At 33.7% G+C, this 23,682-nt stretch overlaps 1 long non-coding RNA gene across 2 annotated transcripts in view; it reads left to right on the top strand.

The window, feature by feature from the left end:
* Window positions 1-1,127: 1,127 nt before the first annotated feature.
* The window catches only part of LOC112127437, a 119,576-nt gene continuing 97,021 nt past the window's right edge, over window positions 1,128-23,682 (top strand). The window contains exon 1 of one of the 2 annotated variants that reach the window (XR_002910565.1): window positions 1,128-1,565. This is a non-coding gene — a long non-coding RNA (uncharacterized LOC112127437). The remainder of the gene's footprint in view (window positions 1,566-23,682) is intronic. The other variant, XR_002910564.1, reaches the window with a different exon arrangement.

The following is a 23,682-nucleotide window of genomic DNA, read 5'->3' as shown; positions in this document are numbered from 1 at the left end:
TGACATAAATATTTTAGTATGTAGTATGAATGTCGATTGATTGCAGGTTTGGATTATAAAAGAGGTTTTAGCACTTCACAATCTTTGTTGGTAGGTCTGTGTGTCATTGTGTCCTTATCTCTGTACAAAGAATGCGACTGTCGTATACTATCTGTCGTATAAATAGCAATCCAGCTGAGAATTAAAGAGTTAAAACAAGATCAGTTTGTTGTGAAGATGATGGACAATTCTTGGACAATTATGGACAATTCTCGTATTGATAATTTTCTAACAGCCATACTTTATTTAACAACAATCACTCCTCACACGAAAACAAAAGTTCACAAACGACGCGTTTTTAAAAAAGAAATGTATGACAGCGAAAGCAGGACGGCTACGAACGTTTTTACATACGCGTTACATACGGGTATAGAAAGCGGTTCATCCGTTGCAGTGGGCATAGTAGTGACCGGAGCGTTTTTTTCCTCGTGCCTGACACGATCCTAGTATGTTACGTTCTAGTGGGCAAAGACCTGAGTTGTCACGGCGCTCATCACTGTAAAGTAAAGGTCCCGGGTTCGAATCCAGCGGCCCTGCATTCGATCCCGACATACTTACAAATGGGCGTTTTTTCAACAACACCGGCACCCCAAGTGTTGATATAATCTCTGCTGTTGCGAACCCTCGTAAAAAATGCATCTACCCACAACACTGAATATGCTTAAGAAAGATTTTAAGCGAAGTAAAGATTTTATTTATTTAGAGCTCAGAAAAAGTAAACCTCCATGCGGATTGTTGTTTATCTATTGTGTATTAGTTTATGATTAATATTAATTGATCGTGCTTCAAAAATAATTAATTTACAGGAAGAAGGCATAGGATGAAACCAATAACAAATGTCAGACCTAGTAATTGTACGAATCCCGATCCGTAGGCCTGAGACAAACTCGAGCGCGAAGTGATATAAATGTCAGCGGCCCGCGGAGGGGAATATTAAATCCCGGAATGATTCGTCCGTGCAAAAAAAGTTGAAACCAATAAAGTTGGAGGTGGATAAGCAAAAGTAGTTTTCCTTGGGGCCCAGTGTGGTGGGGGCGGCTTGTGTTGCTATCTGCCGGTGAGGCCTGCTCTGCCCTGAACCGAGCTCAGTAGTACACCGATCGCGGGTGCCGACTGGTCTGATGACTCGACCGGTTCTTTTCCGTCGGACTATTATTACAAAATTATGCACAAACAAAGCACGATCGAATTCGAACGGGTGGAATTTTCCCCTTAAGCAAATGGCCCTGAGGGGCGATCGCACGGCGGCTTTGAACTTATTTCGCTCAGTATTACCTTTAGATCGGAATTCAGTGATCGTATTTTAATTTTTTTTTTAACATGTATAATAATAACAATTAAAAAAAAGAAAAGCGAAACAGCTTTAGTTCAATCCGTCGCCAATACTGTTTTAATCCCTGGGCAATATTAAATACACACGTTCATTAGAAGTGTGCATAGGGGAAAATTTGCAGCAAATAGTGAATAGACAACACCATCTTCGGAAAGGGACAAAAAGTGGAAACGCAAATCTTCAATCAAAATAGGTAGGTTTGAAATTTAAAAAAAAAAAGAAGAAAACCGTGGGTCATGTTGATTTGAGTTTTTCGGTTGGGACGGGAAAGTCAACTCCTGGGGCTACCTGTAGGATCCGCACACGGCAGAACTCTGGAGGATCCTCGCCACTCCCTGTCAACCACCCTACGGCAATTTTGATTGCATGTACATTTTGTTATCACCCACGGAAAATTAACTAAACCGGATTAATGGACGTGCCCGTCGATTTAATAAGACACGTGAAGGGAAAAAATGGAAATTTTCCTTTATGCATAGTTATCATTTTTCTTATCACACGTTCAAACAATTTGGTTCAAGTGCCACATGTCTTGACACGACCGTTAATTTTTAATGACCAGTTAATTAAACACTTTCCCTTAATTAAATCATCAATATGCAAATTACACAACAATAAGGGATATGGTTTTTATAGTACAAATAGAAAAGTTTTCCCTGAGGAAAAAATGTTTATAATAATTGTATTGCGAGTTATAAACATTATGAATTGTAAGAGAACCACATTTAGACTTACAATTACCATTTGTTTGTACAGGTACATGTCATGTATACATGAAATTTGCAACAACACGGTCATATCGACACCCTCCCCCCGGGATTCAGGTGTTTGTTAAAATATATATATATATATATATTTTTTTTTTATTGTAAGATTATTGTTGAAAAATGTATTTAACAAAAATCAGCTTATTTTATGCCGACTGACGTAGATTCGTGTCATTGACACATGTTATCAGTTGCATGGCCTACTTTCTGTCTACGGGGAAGACACACTACACATTTTGAATAAATTAAGCCACATAGTAATTTTTTAAAATAAACTTTTAGAAAGAATTCATAAAATATATATAAACGATGTAAAATACAGATCAAAATGTTACCAGTTCATTACGATTTGACATCGCCATTGTTTTAATTCTATTGATTAACATTTCGATCAAAGAAACACTCAAAAAAAAAAGAAAAAAAAAGCGGACTAGGTCCAAAAAGTTTGGCTCCCTTTCTACGTGCCTGTTCTAATCACATTCCATTTTAATTAGACTTGTAATAACGTTTTTTTACCCCTTTTCATTTTCCTTTAAAAAATTAAAATAGATATGTAGGTTCTCTAAAGGGAGGCAGAAGACTGATATAAAATCCTGTATATTTACTGCTTGTTTTTTTAATTGGCCCTTAGATAATTTTTACTTAAATAATACATCTCAAACATCCGTCGAAAGTTAAACAAACTCAATTCACATTCCACTTATGTTTTACGCAATTGACGCGATTAAACTGTGATAATTACGTTATCTCACCGTAAGTGACGATCAAGAAGAGATATTGTTTGAATTTTGAAATCTGAGGAATTGCAATTGGCTTAGATAGGTTTGCGAAGAGTAGGGATATCGATCGCCTTTCCTTTGATTTATATCGTCGAGTCTGAAATTTGTTTTTCAGCCAGTTATTACTTTATTGCACATTTTATTAAGACGACGGAGAGAAAATTCTCTTTTCAACAATAGGTCCTATTATGGAAAAGAAAATTTATTTCCTACCCATCGAATTATTATGGAGTTCCCCAAAATAAGGATGGACGCCATCAAAAAATCCAACCGGAGTCAGAGTGGACGATTTTACATTTGATCAGGATAGTGTGAACAGTTTTTAGCATTTCTTACGTTAAATACCTGTACAAAATTTTAATACACCATCTATTAACGAAAAACATCTTCAAAACAGAGCATGATCAAACTGGCAGTCATTTTAAGAAAGTGATGTAAATTTAATGCTGGGATTTTATTTTTATAAGGAACAAATACTTAGTTTTTATTTTTTGAAATGTCTCAATTTATTATACATACGTTTAATCATGAAAGAATACAAGCAATGGTAGAATTTCAACAATCTTTCCCGAATTTATTCTTTTTTATCGGTTTTCTATACGGAAACTCATTAAAAGCAATATACTGGATTTAGTAGCATTAGTTAAATATTATTCACGGATTAAAATTTGATTTTAAAAATGCTTCGTAGAATTTGGCAGCTTTGAATGTATATGATTTTCACGCGTTAAGGTTAAAAATATACAGCGCGTTTTAACACTCTTGACTGGAGGACGCTAGGTGTGCTAAGTAAGACTCTTCTTATCTAAAATACACACGTCTACGTCTTTCTTTCTTTTGATTAATTTCCTCGAGTCTGAAATATGTTTCCCAGCCAACTATTACTTTATGTGCGTAATTTATTATATAGTATAAGTCGCAATACTTAAAAAAATCTAAAGTTAGTCAGGGTCGACGATTTCACAGCTCGCCAGAGTAGTGCAAACAATTTGTCGCAGTTATTTAGTTACATTCGTTTATAAAATGTATTAGGCTTGATTGAAATTAATACACTTCGTAGAATGTGACAGGTCAAATGAATTTCCACGTGTAATGTTAAAAATTCACTGAGCTTTTAAAACTTTTGGCTGGAGGTCGCTAAGTGTGCTAAGAATCATTCTTATCTAAAATACATACGTCGAACCTCTTTCTTTCTTGTGGTCAATTTCCTCGATTATGAAATGTTTTCCAGTTAAATGTTACTTTATTTGTGCGAATTTTATTATATAGAATATTTTAAAAAATCCAACGTGAGTCAGGGTTGACGATTTCACATTTGATCAAGGTAGTGCAAACATGTGTGGTATTTAGTGACCGATAATTAATGATTATTTGGAGATTGTGAGATGCGGTCTGGTGTGACGTAGGTTTAGAAAAACATTTTCTTTATCGTGCCAACGTTTCGATCTTTATTGAGATCATCTTCAGGGCTCGGCACTCTCAACACGACACACAATAATGGCACATCTACACAGAAAACAAACACTTTGAGCCCTGTAGATGATCTCAATAAAGATCGAAACTTTGGCACGATAAAGAAATTTTTTTTCTAAACCTACGTCACACCAGACCGCATATCACGATCTCCAAATAATCGTAGTGCAAATAGTTTGACACAGTTTTTACGTTATATCCCAATATAAAATTCATACAAAACACTTTGATTTTATGTTTTTGAACCAAGAAAGTCAGGCAATGTCTCTAATGATTATATCGATATGTGATAGTTTGATCATGTAAGAAGACAAGTGCTAAATATAACCAAGATAGACTTTAAACAAACCTTCTCAAATTCATCCCGTTTTATTAGTTCTTTACTCGAGAGACCGTTGTAGTTACATGTTCGACATTGAAATTAAACTGCTTCGCTGGGTTTGGCAGGTTTAATTTATATAAGATATTTTATTTTGTAATATAAGTCAAAATACGTTTATGAATCCAATTTCAGTCAGGGTCGACGATTCCACAGGTTGTCTGAGTAGTGCGAAGAGTTTGTCGCAGTTTCTACGTTAAATTCCTCTAAAACCTCATTTTAAAGGGTAAGGATGCAATCATTATTAAATGTATCATTTTGAGCGCAAAACATGGCGTAAACTTGCAATAATTTTAAGAGAGAAAACTAAATTTAATATTGGGATTTTTTTTATTACAAAGAACAAATAGTTTTATTTCATTTATTTTTTACCCAAAAAAGCCAATTGTATATGACTTAAACGAATATATAACGTTTAATTATGTAAGCCAAATGTTAAATATTAAAAATGCTAGAATTTAATCAGCTCTTCTCGAATTCACACTTTTTTATATTAGTTCCCTATCAAATGGATTAGATAAAGCCAATCTATTGGATTAGTCCTTTTAGTTAAATGTTAGGCATGACTGAAATTAAAATACATAGTACTTTGCTCCCACATAATTAGAAAACATAAAATCGTGTAAGAATAGATGTGAAACGCTAGAATTTAAACAAACCTTCCCGAATTAATCATTTTATATTACTTATTTTTTAAATAGTTCTCTACTACATAGTAAATCTATTGCAGTCCTTTAGTTAAATAATTGTAGGGAGTAAAATTAAAATACTTAGTAGAATGAGGCAGGTTTTTCATAAATCATTTGACTTTCTTCGAATTAATGCTAAAAAGTCATCTTTTAACACTTCTGACTGGAGGTGTGCTAAGGTCTGAAATATGTTTATAGCCAACTATAACTTTATTTGTGGATAGTTTATTATATGATATGTCTATATACGTTTACAAAAAATCCAACGTGAGGCAGGATCGACAATTTCAGCTTTGATCGGAGTAATGATCTACCGATATTGAGTTAATGAAAATATCTTGGCTATTGATTTTTCCTCTACACATCGCTAGTTCTCATTTTTAGAGTAGGAACACGAAAGCGTCGACAAAGTCGATTAAAACGAACCCCTTTCTGAAGATGTCTCCGATATTAAAATTCCCTTAAATTATCCCCAAGGGAATTTTAGACGATTCCAACTCAGGAATGAGTTGACGTACTTGGATTATCTTTTTGTTTTTGCCTGACCCACCGTTGGGAACTGATTGATGCAAAAATTGGCCTAGGTCCAGATTTAAGTAGGTTGAATTTTCTAATACACTCTCTGGCCTAAATTTTATCCGGGTGTTTATAACGGAGCCAGGACGTTGCGACTTAAACGTATCTAACAATAGAAAAAGTCTATGAACTATGATCTGAACAAATAATTCCTGGAACTGTTTAAAAAAATTTACAAAATTATTAGCTCGAATTCTAATTCGTATGTAAACGATTACATACGAAGAAAAGAAAGGGTTTCTAAGAATAAAGGAGTTAATTTATTAACGGCATCTATAATAAGAGAAAAATACAATCCAATTTAAAGAAATAAATTTATAAATAATTCCTATTGAAATTCAAATTTAAACATTACCCAGTGCCTAATGGGAAAACTGGCCTCCTTTCTGTACCGTTATTTTCGGAATCTCTTGATAAAATTCAATGTTTATATAAAATGTCTAGCTGATTGTCTAAACTTAACAATTTATCGTATTTACTAGACCCTGAGAAAGTAAAAAATTCGTACTTTACAAAATGCTTGAAAAACAGAAAAAAAAAACACTTTTTCTATTTAACGATGTCTAGTTGGCAAATCGTGTTCCTTATTTGTAAAAATCTATTTCCTCCCTTGAGAAGAAAGAATGCTGCTCCGGAGTGTTTCTCGGTGTCGAATACGCTTTCGATCGAATCTGGCATCGGTGATTGCCATCCTACCCTCTACACACTTCCTCATCATCAAATCTTTCCTGACCCCACAGGTACTGGTTGGATCCTCACTTTCTGCTTTGTACGGGGTGGACGGGGAATCCCTTCAGGGTAGCGTCCTCGGCACACAGTACAGGTCTGGATTCTGCGGATATTGGAAAGTTTAGTTCAAGCCCATAGTTCTATGCCGTATGTTCATATTGGTTTCAACTCAACATTCAACCACTGGTTGAAACCAATATGCACATACGGCATAGAACTATGGGCTTGAACTAAACCTTCCAATCTCCGCAGAATCCAGACACTACAATACGAGTTCTACGTTTCCAATCGCACCATCCATTACGACCTAAATGTTCTCTTTTTAAAGGAAGTTGCAAAATCTAGCTACAAACAATCCACACTTTCTTCGAATCCCACTTTTCCTAACAATCCTCCTCGACGTCTAAAACGTCAGTGGCCCCGAAACCTGCCCACAGAGAGTGCGAGTGATGATTGAGTGATGATTTCTGATTTTAGACAATAAAATAAACAACATAAAATAAATAATTGTCTGTGCAAATTTAAAAATAGAAAATGAACAAAACCGAATAAAATAAAATAAATTTGAACAGAAAGAAATAATAAAAAATAGTAAAGAATGATAAAATAAATCTCACCTGTCTTCCGTCGGCTCCTTCCTTTACCGACGAGGGTTCCAGGGGGATAGAGAATATGAAAGAAAAGACGGTTTGGAAAAAAGGAACGGATAATCCTTACCTCGTGGTGGAGGCAACTATCACCCCACAGGAACGTTCGATTGACGGGAAAAAACGGGAAGACGACAAACCACGATCTCGAGACGTGAACGCTACGATATCCGGGAATAACGACGAAGTTTTTATCCACCTGACAATCAGTCTAAAAATATTCGGTGCGTTCACCAGGACGGTTCGACGACAACTGGGGATGGCTGGACTGAGAGATCAGGCTTCTCCACTCGATGTCTTATTCCCTTTTATTTTGTGGTTTCTTGCTATCTATGTAAAATTGCGCTTCTCGCAGATTGTTGCTCGATTACTCAATGAAAAAGTTTGTTTTTTCACAGTAAGCTTGAGAACTTGACTCCATTTCGGTATCTCCAGTCAAAAAGTTCGCTAACTAACAGCGAATGGTCTCTTCCTCAAACACGATAGTTATGTATATTATTTAGTGACCGTTAATGTTTATTTAGAGATCGTGAGATGCAGTCCGGTGTGATGTAGGTTTAGAAAAACATTTTCTTTATCGTGCCGACGTTTCGATCTTTATTGAGATCATCTTCAGGGCCTGGAATTTATAAACATTGTTTTACTTAAATAATTACATATAAGATATGAATATGAATTTATACAATGATGAACACCTTACAGAAATTTTAGGTTTAATACAAATATTTGTACTTACTCAAAGTGTGTTTTCTGTATAGATGTGTCACTGTTGTGTGACGAGTTGAGAGTGTTAGTGAGATATTAATGTATTTTGTTTATACACTGACAGGCAAACAATTCCGCCCACTTGTAATATAATTTGATTTGTATATATTTTTAGATATTAATCAAAGTTTCACGTTTTTTAACGTTTAATAATTGAGTCTATGTCTAAACAAGTAAAAAAAAGTAAATTGCTAAGGAAAATGAAAAATAAAAATGAATAAATAAATAAAAAAGACGGATACATACAATTTGTTTTAGCTTTGTTTTCGATTTTTAATTAACATTTCAATATCGCCTATTTCCTCCTCTTGCCTTAATTACATCTCTAAGACGCCTCGGCATACTTTTTACCAGACTGGAAGTGTCTCTTTCCTGGAGGTTAGCTACATTCTTCACGAAGAATCCTTTCAAGATCGTGGAGTGTATCAGGAAGTGATGGGCGTGCTCTAATTCGTCTTTTGAGTTATCCCATAAATGTTCGATGGGGTTCAAGTCTGGAGAACGGGCTGGCCAGGCTAAGACCCTCCATGAGCAACTACCACCTCTATGCGACTGTGCGACTCTCCATTGAAATTCCCATTCAGACCGTCACTAAGCTACGTTGAAAAGGTTGGCTCTGGGAAAAATTACAGGATTCGTACCTTTCATTTTGCCTTCTTCACACTCTTTCACGCCCATCTGGAGATCATAGAGCAAATCTCCACTCATCTGTAAAAAGTACAGCAGACCAATCGTCCAAAGACCAATGGCTGTGTTCTCGAGCAAATGCGAGCCGTGCAAACTCAGTGTGTTCTGGTCAATTCTGCCCTTTTACGGGGCGAAAAGCCATCAGTCCATACTGATTTAATCTCCTTCGAGCAGTGCGTCAGAAATGTGGACACCTCGAACTTCTCGTGGAGCTGATGAATCGCTTGAACAACCGTAAGGTGCCGGTTTCGCAAAGTTCTCAAAGTCAAAAACGGCCATCTTATGGTTCCGCTGTCACTCTGGGGCGTCCAAAAACCGGGCCTTCTATGGTAGGGCCTAGTTTCTCGAAAACGTCTAACGGTGTCTCGCAGTGTTTCGTAGGGGACTCCGATAGAAATAAATACTTGCTGGAACGTCCATCATCAATAAGTGCCACAGCACGCGCAACATCCTCAGCACTAAGTGGCATTTGTAAGTTTAAAGTTGAAATTAAGAAAACAAAGAAGAAAACTAAACAGTTTATTGCTTCAGAATTCAAATGAGACTGAATAAACATTTTAAATCCGTAAAAATTAAACATTGAAAAGTCCTTTAACCCTGTTTTGGATTAAGTGTGTTTATGTCTAATTGATAATCCCAATTTAAAACATAGCATAAACAAATATTTAGCTATCACACAAATTTAGCACATTTTTCTCTTCCGATACTTTAAACTAGCCTTCATATCTTATATGTATTTGTATGATTTAAACAACCCAGCTCTGAAGATGACCGCAAGAAAGATCGAAACGTTGGCACGGTAAAGAAGATATTTTTCTAAACCTGCATCACACCCGACCGCATCTCACGATCGCTAAATAATCACGATAGCAATGTTTCTTGCAGCTTGGGCTGCGGATTGACCGAGTGTGCGTGTGAGTAAATGATTCTATAAACAACAACGCTATTCATAAATTTTACAGTTCGTCCATAATGAAACTTATAATTAGGTTACTAGGCAGACCCTGAGAGCTTCCTAGCAAGGAATCAAAATTAGAAAGTAAAATTATTTAAAAAATATTAAATTATCTTAATCTTACACCAGGTCTGTAGAACTTTCACACTTTAAAGTTTGAGCGGCTTTGTTAAAAATGCAGATGGGTAAAATGTTGAAGAAAGGGAAAAATGTTAATTTTAATTTATAAATTGTAATGGCCTCCCTGTCTGGGCAGGGTTGTAAATCCTTCGTCATTGTATTATCAGTTTCGTTTCATCTCTCCACTTAAACGATCTCGTTCGTCTTCATAGCAAAGTACGATGACCCGATGACAAATCGGTGTGTGTATTTTATAGGAAACTCAGGCCGTACAATACTCTATTGTGTGAGGGAATGGTTTTTTTTCTTTGCCTTAACCTTGTTCATTTTTTTTATATTCAGTTTTGTTGTGTTGAGCTCGTTTTGTTAATAGTTCTTGTAGTGAGTAGAAAATTCTTAAAAATGATTCAACTCTAACTAATTTTCACTATCGAACTAACTACAGCGGATTTATCCATCGAGAAAAACAATTCGAACCGATTACCTGCTGCTTTCAAAACTTCACAGCTTGAGAGTAGTATCAATTTATCGTCAAAGGGCACGGAGAGATTTTGACATTCGATAATGGAGTGGTGATTATTCCTTAGGCTTTTATGGCAATAGAAAACAGTCGGATCAACTGAAGCACACCATAGTTGTGTGCTTTTTGTTTTAATTTACCCGGGTGATTAATTATGCTCGGATAGCGAGGGTGAATTAATGAACGGCCTTTGAATATCCCTCGAAATGAAAGTTTATTTGCTTCTTAGTCTCATCTTTAAATTTTTAAATTAAAAATAATCTAACTTTTCTTTATACATTTTTGTCGCTGGGTATTGATGAAATTTTCTTATAGATAGCAACCCATTACCATATTCAACCTTTATGAATTGATCGTCTAAAACACTCTTGTTTTTTAGTTTTATTTGAAGACGATTTATTCAATGACGTTATCCTTAATGTCGTTAGTAATTTTACTCAGTTAAAAATTAATTGTTTTATCCTGTTTAGTAATTAAAGGGATGACTTTTTTTGTGTCTTCAATTTTAAGAAAAACTCTTGAATTTGTATAGATAATAATTCGGAAAATGGATATATGATTATTGATTGGATTAATCATTTGTAAAATGGAAGTGGAAAAATACGATTCGTCCAGAACTAGACAAAAATAATAATATCAACTTTGTGGACCTTAGGATAACAAAACATAGATACATCATACAATATGGATATGGGGACAAATACATGGGAGAGACAGGATGAAAAATAAAACACGATTTGCTTAAAATTATTTCATGGTGTACCAAAAGAAAAATGGACATAAAAACAACGATAAAGGACTCTTCTGTTTATAGGAGATCTCCGTTTACAAGGCAGTTATAGTTGCATGGAAAATTCATTTCTATGTATTTAACACCTCTACTTATGGGACACGCTACATACAGGATGAGAACACTGGCGTCTTAGAGTTAATCGTACTACATCTGTAACAGTAAAGCCTCTGAATAGTGGGCAGGCCGGATCAGTTTCTTCATTTTTCTTGGGTAGAATAGACTGTGTTAAAACGATTTCTTATTTTATGTACAATTATTGAGTGCTTCTGGGAATTTGTTAACTTCTTCTCCCATGATATCTAACATCAATAGCGAAATGAACAATAAAAAAAAACACCAGACTTAATCCACCAAAGACACCAATCCACACCCGAACATCTCACGGCTTTATAAAGGAATCTTGACTGCACAAATTCACCCAGACGGAACACTGAAGTTGGCCAGTACGCAGACCACAGCAAGGATAAGCATTTAATTTATGTAAAATAGTTTACAAAAACAATTTCAAAGTTTAAAAACAACTTATTAAATTCATTAGATTTCGTGGTCCGATTGACCAAATAACATCTTTCAATTAATTAATCTTTATGTAATGTATTTGTTGAGATAAAAAGCCAGTGTCACGAGCGGGTTTCGAACCCACGACCTTCGGCTAAATTTTAAATTCGAATTATGAAAAATGGCAAAAAAGAGGGAAAATTCGAAAGGTTGGGTTGAGATGGGAAGTTAGTGTCCGAGTGTCGAAGCCACGATAGCTCAAGTGGTAGAGCAGCGGCGTATTTAGCCGAAGTCGTGGGTTCGAATCCCGCTCGTGACACTGACTTTTTTATCTCAACCAATACCTTACATAAAGAATATTTAAAAACAACACTGAAAAATCCCTTTGAACTATAACGTTTCGTGGATGTATGCTAAAAAGGATTGACGACCACTGAAGTTGAAGATAAGTCGAACGCGTCTAACATGTAAAAGCAGCACATAGACGCATAAAGCTACGATTGGAATTAGCCTTCTCACAGGTTATGATTATGAAACCTGCGTCTTATCCTTCTGCAAGTGAGTTTCCGGAGCTATCAACAGCGTGCCCCTCAAAAGCCCATTTAATTCGCAGTTTTCGGATTCGGAGCCTCTTCCAGCTTTCTTTGATGTATTATGTGTATTGTTTCTTGCTTTTCTCACCATCACTTGTCACGGCTTTATATTTTGTAAAAGAAACTTGACTTGTATTTTGTAAAAATCACACAGACCTCGCCCTTTACTCTACTCACGCTATGAAAAAAGATTCAGCAGATTTGCCCACTATATAATTATGTTCTGTGTATTTACAAATAAATCGATTGGTACCATGATTGGAAATATAAGTAATTCATTCGATTCTACGTTCACTACAGAAAGGTTCTTGTAAATTGCCATGACAACCAATCTCTTTCTATACTCTCGTAGCTGACAGCTTTTTATTAATCGATTAAAAGTTCTATAGTAGTCTGATTGTTATTTTCACATGGAATGTTTCGCTCTATTATAAATGACGATTATTTGCAACAAGTGTTATATTCGATATTTTTAATTGGATCTGTCGGAAAACTGAAAACGGCTGGAACTACTGATTACTAAATCTATTATAACAGTTAATCAGCATGTTTTGGAAATATTGATTTTTACTTTGAAAATGTATATAATTTTACAGCGGTGTGTCCCTGCCAAGGCATGTTTTCATACTTACTTAGTACTTTTTCTCGAGAGGAACTGTAACATATCTTAATGGCTTATGAAAGTGGTTACCTTTAATTAGTTATTTTAGACCGCATGGAATTATCGATATTTTTTTATTCAAAATTTCAACTTTTAAAATGGTTTCTTTTAAAATCCTTTTATTTTCTACTCCTACTTTATTTCTACTTCATTTACTATTATTATTATTTTTGGTACTAGCCTTACTTATTTAAATTTTTTCTTGTTCAATTCCCCTTATATTTTTATGACATATGGATGAGTATTTGTTTTATATCATGTAAAAAAGGGTAATAATCATAAAATTTATTCATTTGGAGAAGAAAAATGACTGATGATTTGTTTGATTGATGACTCACTAAATTACTCTGTTAAAAAATTCAGTTGTATACATTTTATGTAAATTATAAATTTATTACAGAGGAACAATTTCTCTGATGGTCATGCGTATGTCAAACAAGGGGTTGACCTTGGTGGCCCAAGGATTTAGAGAAAACGTTTTTTGGTGATTCTACATTCCAAAATATGTGGACACGTATCTGCTGCTACGTCTTGTGAATAGGCCATGGTCTCGCCGAAAAAATTTAAAGTTGAAATTTTTCGTTTTTATTTCGCCGTTCTACTTTCCTCAAATCAACTATGTGAATTATAAGTTTAGAGCATTTTTGTGTAGATTGCAATAAATATATAGAAAAATTATCAACGTTTATCAATTACCAAAAAATTGATTAAAACCAAATATTTTTCAAGAAAACTTCAAAGGTTCATTATGTTTCGTGAAACTAATATGAAATTTAATTTTAGCACCTCTAGCATTTAGGACCCTTAAATACAAATTTTTGTTTGAATTTAAATTGATCCATTTTTTGACCCCTAAATTTTATTTGTTTTTTGGGAAGTTACCATCGGAATATCAGATTGAAACGGCTATATTTCAAAAACGGTTAAAAGGATTTTAAGGTCAAATAGACCAATTGAAAAAAGAGGAACTTTTTTAACTTTAGCTTTTTAACGACGTATGTACCATTTAATTTTTTATCATTGCTTAATTTAATATTTTTAATTTTAATCTTTAATTAAGTTTTGGGTTGAGATAAAAAAGTCATTGTCACAAGCGGGATTCGAACCCACGACATTCCGCTAAATACGCCGCTGCTCTACCACTTGAGTTATCGTGACTTCGATCCACTCGGACACTAACTTCCCATCTGAACTCCATCTTTTGAATTTTCCCTCATTTTTGCCATTTTTCAAAATTCGAAAGGTTGGGTTAAGATGGGAAGTTAGTGTCCGAGTGGATCGAAGTCACGATAGCTCAAGTGGTAGAGCAGCAGTGTATTTAGCCGAAGGTCGTGGGTTCGAATCCCGTTCGTGGCACTGACTTTTTTATCTCAACCATAAGCCTTATTTAAAGATTATTTAATTGAAAAGAATTTATTTGGTCAAGCGGACCACGAAACCTAATAAATTTAATTTTTATTATAAAATTTTATATTTTGTTCATTTGCATTTTACGCTTTATTAATTCATTATTCTAAATTTATTATAATTGGCGTTGGTCAGCAAAACTATCCAAAATTTACTACCTCTAATTAATTTTGAGACAGGAGGGGAACAAATAATTTTTTTTAAAAAATGAATTCATTTATTAATTTATTTTGTATAATTTAAAATATTCGTAAAAATTATAAGTATAAAGTAAATTTAATTAAATGAGCCTAAATTGTTATTTATAGATCAAAAAATATTATTTTTGGTGTATTAATTTCATTATTGTTTAACGTAAAACTATGTTCTACGACGCAGAATATTCCAATTTGATATGATTTAGAAAGATAAATTAACAAAATATTTATTATTTTTTGCATATTTTAACAAACATTCTACAATCAAAGTAGGTCAGAAAATACTCAACTCTTGGATTTGACCTCTTTGTCATGGTTCTATCGTTAAACACCCTTAGATACGGACTCTCGCAGAAATTGGTGTAAATTAATTTTTTGACTGATTATTTCGACGACCCTGACTGACATTCCTCGGGCAAGCTCTAACATCGTTTTTCTCAAAAACTAGTAGACCGAATTTCATAGTTGATCATTTGTTTTAATGAAATTGTCACGTGCATTTTATACTATGTCTCTGTACTTTAAAATCGGGCTATTATTTCCATTAAAGAAAAGCTAATTAATGACCAATGATTGGGCTAGTTTTTGTATTTTCTTACATAAATATTTTGCATATTCTAATGGTACGTACGTCGTTAAAAAGTTACATTCTTTTTCTTTCAAATGGTCTGTTTTGCCTTAAAAAACTTATAGCAAAATATTATATATATTCCGACAACGACTTCTCAAAAAGCGTAAAAATTTTGGGGATAAAAAATGATAAATTTAAATTGAAACAAAATTTTATATTTAGCGGTCTCTAGATATGCTAAAACGCAATTTCATATGTTTCGCAAAAAATTTTATACCGTTCACTTGAAAAATATTTGATTTTTAAAATTTTATTGTTGTATTGTATTGATAAGCTTTTATAACTTTTAGTATATTTTTATTGCAATCTACATAAGAAGTGCTGTAAAATGGTATGTTTACATAGTTGATGTGAGCAAGTAAAACGTAAAATATTAACAAACGGAAAATTTCAAATGTCTAAAAATGTTTTTTGTGATACCGTATTCAGAAGAAGCGTAGAATCACCAAAAAAGTTTTGTCCAAATCCGGGACCACCAACCTGGTCGTTCCCTTGTTCCTTATTGTATATTGTATTAAAAATCAATAAAGACCTTTATCTATTTATCATCTTCTTTTGACATCTTTTCTGAGTATTACATCGTTATTGTTAAGAATTCTTTTCATTGTATTCTGAGAAGGGGACGGCATGGCTGAATAGCTAATTAACCCACACGTCGAACTCTAACTCGCCGATCATGCGAAATTAAGGTTTCAAAAAGTGGGAAACATTCTGATTCGTATCTCACGAAATTTTTGTATTTAAATTCGTTCTTTGACGTGGAACGTGGATGGGATTTTTCCTAAACGCGAGCAAGGATTTTATTTTATTTTATATCGTATATTTAAAAATCAAATTCATCAATCAAGTCTTTTTGGGAAAGAGTGAGCCAGGTTGAATAGGCTCACATCATGATGACAAGATCTATCGTGATTCGACCCTGTTAAAAAGTTAACTAATGCTGTGATACGGCTTTTACAAACCTAAGCCCAAGGGATACAAAAGTTTGGACCCTCGGTAGATGGGGCTTTTCAATACTTCATTCGTTTATACTCCTTGCTTGTTATCTTTAGCCTTTTTTGATTCCTCAGCGTCCTGAAAGAATTTCTGTCAGGGTTTTGAATCCTGGGAGCTACGGACGTGTTGATATAAGCTACCGATACTAGGTCAGAAAATATTAGCCGCATATCGGCGGAGCGTTCCTGCCTGGGAGCCACAAGAAATATACAAATTAAATATTTAAAATAAATATGTAATATAAATGAAAAATATAATAAAATTTTTTAAATTAAATATTTAACATAAATAAATAATATAATAAAAATATAAGCAAATAAAAAGCAGGATAAAAAAACAAAAAACATGTCCACTAAATTAGTAAAAAAGTTATTTAAAAAAAGAAAAAACAATAGGGATTTTTATAAGAACCCTTTAAATCCCTCAAATTTGATTGTTTGTAGAAAACAAAAAAATAGTCTGGGGAATCCTGGGAGCTACAAACGTGATGATATGAGCTAAGTATACTAGGTCAAAAAATATTAGATACGTATTGGAGCATTCCTGCCTGGGGGCCACAAAAAATATAAAAATTAAATGTGTAATATAAATGAAAAATATAATGAATTTGTTAAATGAAATATATAACATAAATAAAATATATAAGCAAATATAAAGCAGGATAGAAAAAATAGGGAAAAAATTATTTAAAAAAGAGAAAAACAATAGGGATTCCTTTTAAGCACACTTTAAATCCCCCAAATTTGAATGTTTATAGAAAACAAAATGTAAAAAACCAAAAAACCAACCCTTGAAACCAAAAAAAAAGTTTGATTATTTTTTTAGATATAGTTTTCTGCCTTAGTTTTGCATTTCTTGGTTGTTATATATCCAGTATATTGGATGTTTACATAATATTAAGAAAATAATATTAAAGCTTGTATTATATGAGATTAGATACACAAAAGGTTACCAAAACCAAAAAAAATTGTTTATGAAAAAACGATTCGTGTTCGTTTTAAGCAATCTGTTAATTCATAAAATACGTATTTTCATTGCAATAAAAATATGCACGATTGCGCTTTATTAGCCGAGGGCATTTTTTATTACTACGATACACGTTGTTCCACTAAAAATTCATAACTCCTCTAAATTCTATCCAAATTCAAATTTATTAAAACCCTTGGACAGCTCAGTTTTTTTTTCCTGTCTTAATAAATGTAGAATTATTGCCATTTTAAGTGAGAAAAACAATTTACACGTGTCCAAGCACTCTTCCCCCTGACATACAGAACGTTACATAAATCTAAAAGGTGCTTCCAGTAAAGTAGTGCACAACAAATTTGGTTATGGCAAAAGCAAATCGTAATCCTTTTTAAGCACCCTGTAAAGGTAGTAAATACGAATTTTCGTTGCAATATAAAAAAGACATTTTACCCTTGATTAGCCAAGGGGAATGTTTTTCTCAGATGTCTGGTGTTCTACTTTAAAATTCATAGCTGCACTGAGTCTCATTCATCGTCCACTGTGTTATAACTGCATTGCTGAGTTTTTTTCAACAACATTTGGTTATTATGTCATTGTGAGTGAGAAATATAAAGAGAAATCAACAAAACCCTCTGCAACGTTTTACATTATATCTCCGGTTTTATTTAGATAAGAGACTTTTGTGCCATTACATCTAGTTTATGAACTTCTAAATCCATGTAAAGTTCCTGAGGATCAGTGGTATCATTTAAAAATCATCAAAATTTTCGTGAGTTTCAACAAAATCTAAATCATTACGACAAATTTGAAAAAAAGATTAATTTCTGGTTTTTCCCAAAAATTTGTATTCAGGATTTTGGTAGAGTGAAAATATCTGCTTAGTTTCTTATTAAAACAGTATTGTTACCTCCGTTTGTTAGGTTGTTCGTTCACTACGTCAAAATTAAATATATTTTGCTGCAAAAATGGATAAAGTAGTTGGATGTAGGTGACGTTCGAGTTCAAGAACATTTATTTTTGAGTCGGTTCGACGTAAATATATGATTAGTATAAGCTAGTTTCTGAGGTAACAGCTAGTACCTTCTAACCTTAATTTATGTCAGAGGTTAACATATTTCTATCAGGAAGCGAATTAACCATATACGAAAGAGATATATGCTCATAGTCCATTGCTTTACTGTGTCATGCGTGTTGACATATATCTAACATTTTTCTCAGAAGACCTGAGGAGGTTTACGGAAGCTACATCCATTTCAACTCACATTATGTTGTGTTCATTGACTCTCAGGAAAAGTCTTCAAAAAGCCTTACTTCAAAAAGCTTTCTTAGGTCTGGAAAAGGTTTACTAGCAATTCAAAGTCTTTTTTTTTACCTTTTTAGATAGTTCCTAGCTTTGACAAGAAATTTTTTAACTTGACAAAGAATTTTTAGGATAGATAGATAGATAGAGATACTTTTATTTAGAGACCCTATACAAAAGAAAGAAAAACAAAAGTATTACACATGATTTAATACCGTCTGTCCAAAGGCCTAGGAATGCCTGAAGGGATGAAAGGACCTAGGATATTATTTTTTCTTGCAACAAAAAAAAATGTAATAAGACAAATATAATAATAATAATAACAAAAATTTATAAAAAAATAAAAAATAAGAAGTATAAGAAAGGGTAAGTAAGAGATTTGAACGCAAATGAAAAATGTATCTTCAAAGTTAAATAAAAAGTAGATACGACGTTTCTAAATAAACTAAATAATAGGGAGTGGCTGCTGGTAAACGAAAAATCTTCCGAATAAAAAACCGTTCAGAATTGGTTCACCAGCAACTAAAAATATTTTGAGAAGGATGTTGAGTTTTGACAAGATTTTTTTAGTAACAAAAAGTTTTCTTCGATCTGAAAAAGTTTCGAGGTTTGAAAAGTGTATTTTGGGATACTTAGAAGGTTTCTGAAGTTTGATAGGTGATTGTTTAGCTTCACAAAGCTAACTTCGTTCTGGAAAGGTTCACCGGCAAATAAAATAACCTTTCGAATGATTCTATGTTATGACAGGTAATTTTTTAGCTTCTCTAAAGACTCTAAGGTTTAGAAAATTTTCACCAATAACTATAATAATTTTTTAGAGCTTTTTAGAAGGATGTTGAGCTTTGATAAGAAGTTTTTTCGTTACAAGAAATTTTACCTTTTACCAAGAAATGGTTCCTTAGCTTTGAAAAGTGTATTTCGGGCTATTCACAAGGTTTCTGAACTTTAACAAGTGGGTTTTTAGTTTCTTAAAGCATTCCTAGTTGTGAAAAAGTTTCAGGAGCTTTGAAAAGTGAATTTTAGATCATTTAGAAGGTTTCTGAAGTTTGTCAAGTGATTCACAAAGCGTTCGTGTTGGAAAAGGTTCACCAGCAATTAAAAGTGCTTTTATAGCTTTTTAAAGGTCAGGAATCGGCTCGCTCAGGCTATTCTTGATTAAAGCAGTATGAGAAATTTTTTACTGACTAGATTCCCTGCTTGTTCGGGAATTAGAACTGTCTACCGTTCTCCGGCCTTTCCAAACCAGATCTGATCAGGACGGATTGACATGGCGTCATGAACCTTTCGCATCAGTGGCTTTATCTCGCTAATAGTAAAGAATGAACGTTTTACTTATTTTAGTTTAAAATCTTTGTTATTACTTTCTCAGAGTTTAAACGGTCTTGTTTGGAGTATAAAGTTAAGTCTTGTAAAGCCACCGAGGCTGCCTGACTGTCAGATAGCGAGCGGATCCTTGCTTCGGTGATATTTATTTTTAGATTTTTCTTAGCCCTGATCTTTATCGGATGGATTTCCACTTGGCTGACTGTAGATACGGCTGCTGTAGGTTGCCCGAAGTCTGGTTTTTTTATTGAAGCTCAACTTCTGTATTTAAGCATAAACAAATTACTTTTTAACCAAAGTAAGAAAAAATTTAGTTTATAATGTTTTAATAAAAATTGATCATAGTCATACAAATATATCTATTTTTACTATTCCCAAATGGATTTCTCTTCCCGTTATTCATGGAGCAGAATGAGTATTCAATTTTTGCCTTTATGCCCAGCCACTGAATGTCTAAGGAATGTAACGCTAAGAATTGCAATGCTTTCAAGGCTGCCCGAGTGCCAGATCGCACATAGATCCTCGTTTTTATTTCATTTTTCTTTTTCACTCTTTACCGCATACATTTCTGCCAGTTGTCGCCCGGATCCCTGGAGGTTTAAAATGCCATTCCGGCAGATCATAACACACGACGCATAAATTACATAAATAACTGGGTTTAAAGTTTCATTTATAATTTTTTCGGTTGTAAAATAACAAAAATATTTGTCTTTTCAATGCTTAAGGAAACATGCACTTATTGTAACAGTACAATTATAAAAATAATAACATTGACAACATGTAAATGTGATGGAAAATGCATGAAACACATCAATTGTGCGTCGACCAAAAATAGACAACAGACATTTATTTATACCCTTTAGATATCGTTAGGTGGTTACGTGTACATGGCCAGCTGAACAATTTCCTCATTGCCCTTTCTCCTATTTTCTCTATTAAGCTATTTTTTATGATGAACTTTTAACAAAGATTCATCTGGGAAAAACAGAACTGAAAAAAGTGTTCCAGAATGTAAATAAACATGTATTTTGGTCGTTTATGATTAGTTTGCCCATTTTCACTGTAACCACATGTCAAAACGGGCTTACGCTTCTCGCCATTTTCAATGGTCGATTTTTTGTTTACCTTTTGTATATGCTCATCGTTAATTATGAAAGGAGTCATCTTTTTGTTGGGTGTTTTAGGTTAGGCGTTAGTCTGACTGTATTGGATTGTAGTGGGTCTGTAAGAAGTAAATGGCCAAATATTTTCTGTATATCTGTCGTTTATTGTAGTTTATTCTACATTCACATGTTATTGCATACAGGGTGTCTTGTGAACACGCGTCAATGTTTCGGGAAGTTATCCTGCATGTCCAATTGTCAAAGTCTGATTTTCAATTGTATTCGACATATTTCACTTTTCAGGTTATTTAAACTTTGCCCAACTTTATTCTATAAAGTTCTTCGTATCTCGTAAACTGTTCATTCTACTGTAAATTTGATTACTCCTACTAAAAGAGATCATTGTAAACCCCATGAGATTCATTGTTTATCAGTTATCACTATTGCAAAATTAACGTTTCATCCCAACCAATTTGATTTTAGGTTACAAATGATTAAAAAAGAGTCTTTTAAGAGTCTTAAAAAAGAGACTTTTATTAAAAGTTAATGAAAGTAAAAAGTAAACAAAAAATATCTTTGGTACAAAATCGAACATGCGAAAAAACAAATTTCTAAAAATTAAATTCAATGTCAGGAAACAGTACCAGAAGTGCATTATTCAAGACAGTGGACGTACTGAATATTTAATTTACTTTTTAGAAGCTGGTCATTTTTTTTATGTTAAATTTTGTACGAAAGAGTTTTTTTTTGTTTACTTTGTACATATTACTGTCATTGACTTTTTAGTCCAATTCGACATGTAAACCTCCTGACTTATTGACGTCTGCCAGGTGGGTTTGTCTTTTTTTTTGCCTCAGTTGCTTGTTCTCTTTGGTGTAATTTTTTGGGCCGAATTTGTTAAATAGATTACTTGGTATGTTTTTTCTTTATGTATGTAAATATGATTAATTTAATGTATGTATTTTTTGGTGTTTTTTATTTAATAGTTAGACGTGTTATGTTTTTATTATTCACAGACCGTAACAGACAGGGTAGACAAGGCTAAAATGGAAATGACCAAGCTTTAGTCCAAATTGCCATAGAGATCCGTGCCCAGGCCACTACTCTTCCAAATCCTCAGTTTCTCCGGTGAAAATGTTTCAGGATTTCTGTCATCTGAAGATCAATCATTCATTGGAAATCAATATTTTAATATCATCTCGCTCAGTCCCAATGATGCTGTTTTTTAAGTAATTTGACCGAGCCTCATCCGTGTCGTCTGAAGTCTCGAATTTTCATCAGATCTTTCCAAATGCCCCTACACTTTTTTGAACGTTTTATAGTTGTAACGGACTCATTATCGATATGCTAACAGTTTTCTGTCGGCAGCGTAACGTTTCCGGAGATAAACTGCTGATACACTGATAAACATGCAATCTTACAACTGAGAGCCATATGTCACTCCGGAAATCTTACACACCTGCTTCCTTCAGCCTTAAAATATGTTGTACTATGGGAATTTTTTTCTACCAAAGCGTGTATTTTGTCATGGTAAAGATGAGATGGTTGAAATGAACAAGTATAAGGAAAAAACCTAATAAATTAGTATTTTTTTAAATATATAAACATTTTATGTAATAAATAATATAGGACTTAATTGATTGACAAAAGGCTGCCAACTTTTATAACAACTCACTATTTTTCATGAATGGCTTGAAAGCACTAGTTTTCTACACGCAAACGAGTTTCTCTTCAGTTCCACTGCCAAGGGAGAAAATGACTAAAATAGAACGTGGATTCTATTTCTATTTCTTTCTTTGTCCCAGCCCGATGAAAGTGGTTGTAATCAGCTTTAACCTTGGCCGATCAGATTACCTGTCCTTGCTGACAACGCTGGTTTTTGAGCTTTTTTTAGCATACTTCACCACGTCAGCTGGTGTTGCTTCCATTTCGAGGCCCCCACCGCCGAAGGCCACAATTGTTGCTTTGTCGCGTTTCTGAGCTAAACCATTCGTCTTTCCTATTATCCGAGACAAATAATTCGTGATTTATGATTCGCATTTTTAAAAGAAAAATATGCCAGCCTGTAATGTATTCAGTTAAATTCCGATTAAATCAGTCTTCCTGTTATTTAGTTTTGATTGATGTACTAATATTACGTATAAGTTAAGATAATAGAAGGAGAACACCTTAGGATCAAGCACATCATGAAAAACCCTCCAACAAATACTGACGATACTCTTCATATGTTAAGTTTATCGAGATCTACAACCTTAAGTTTATGATGATAAGTTAATAGCATAACAGCCTTGAACATCATGTATTGCACAGCCTTTTCGTACTGAAGTTTATACTACAGTAATTGATAGCAAACCAAAAGAACATTGGAATACACCAAATGGCTTCTAACAAGGGTGTGATAAAGGAGTTTGATTGCGAAGGGTTTATTAAAGTCTATATAAATGATGATGATAACGGAATTCTTGGAAATGAGGGTTTTATGTTCCCCAGGCACTGCATCTTTCGGGCTTATTATGTTCTGGTACTTTAGTTCAGTGCAATCGACTCGATCCTTCTCATGAGAAGTTTAAGTCATTAAGTACAATTGTTTTTCCAGGGTTTACTTTGCGTTCAGGTTACGTCCCCACTACTTACTTCCTTACTTTACTTTAACTTTTCTTTACTTAGGTTACTTCTCATTCAAAATTATATGTTTCCTGTGTCCAGTTCATGTATCCCCCTCATTGTAAAACCTATAAATGAAGAAGGTTTAGTGT

Source organism: Cimex lectularius, unplaced genomic scaffold (genome assembly GCF_000648675.2).
Source record: "Cimex lectularius strain Harlan isolate CLEC.00 unplaced genomic scaffold, Clec_2.1 scaffold266, whole genome shotgun sequence".
In the NCBI taxonomy this organism is placed as follows: domain Eukaryota; kingdom Metazoa; phylum Arthropoda; class Insecta; order Hemiptera; family Cimicidae; genus Cimex; species Cimex lectularius.
Note: the sequence above shows the minus strand (reverse complement) of the source record. Positions and strands in the feature narration are given on the sequence as shown.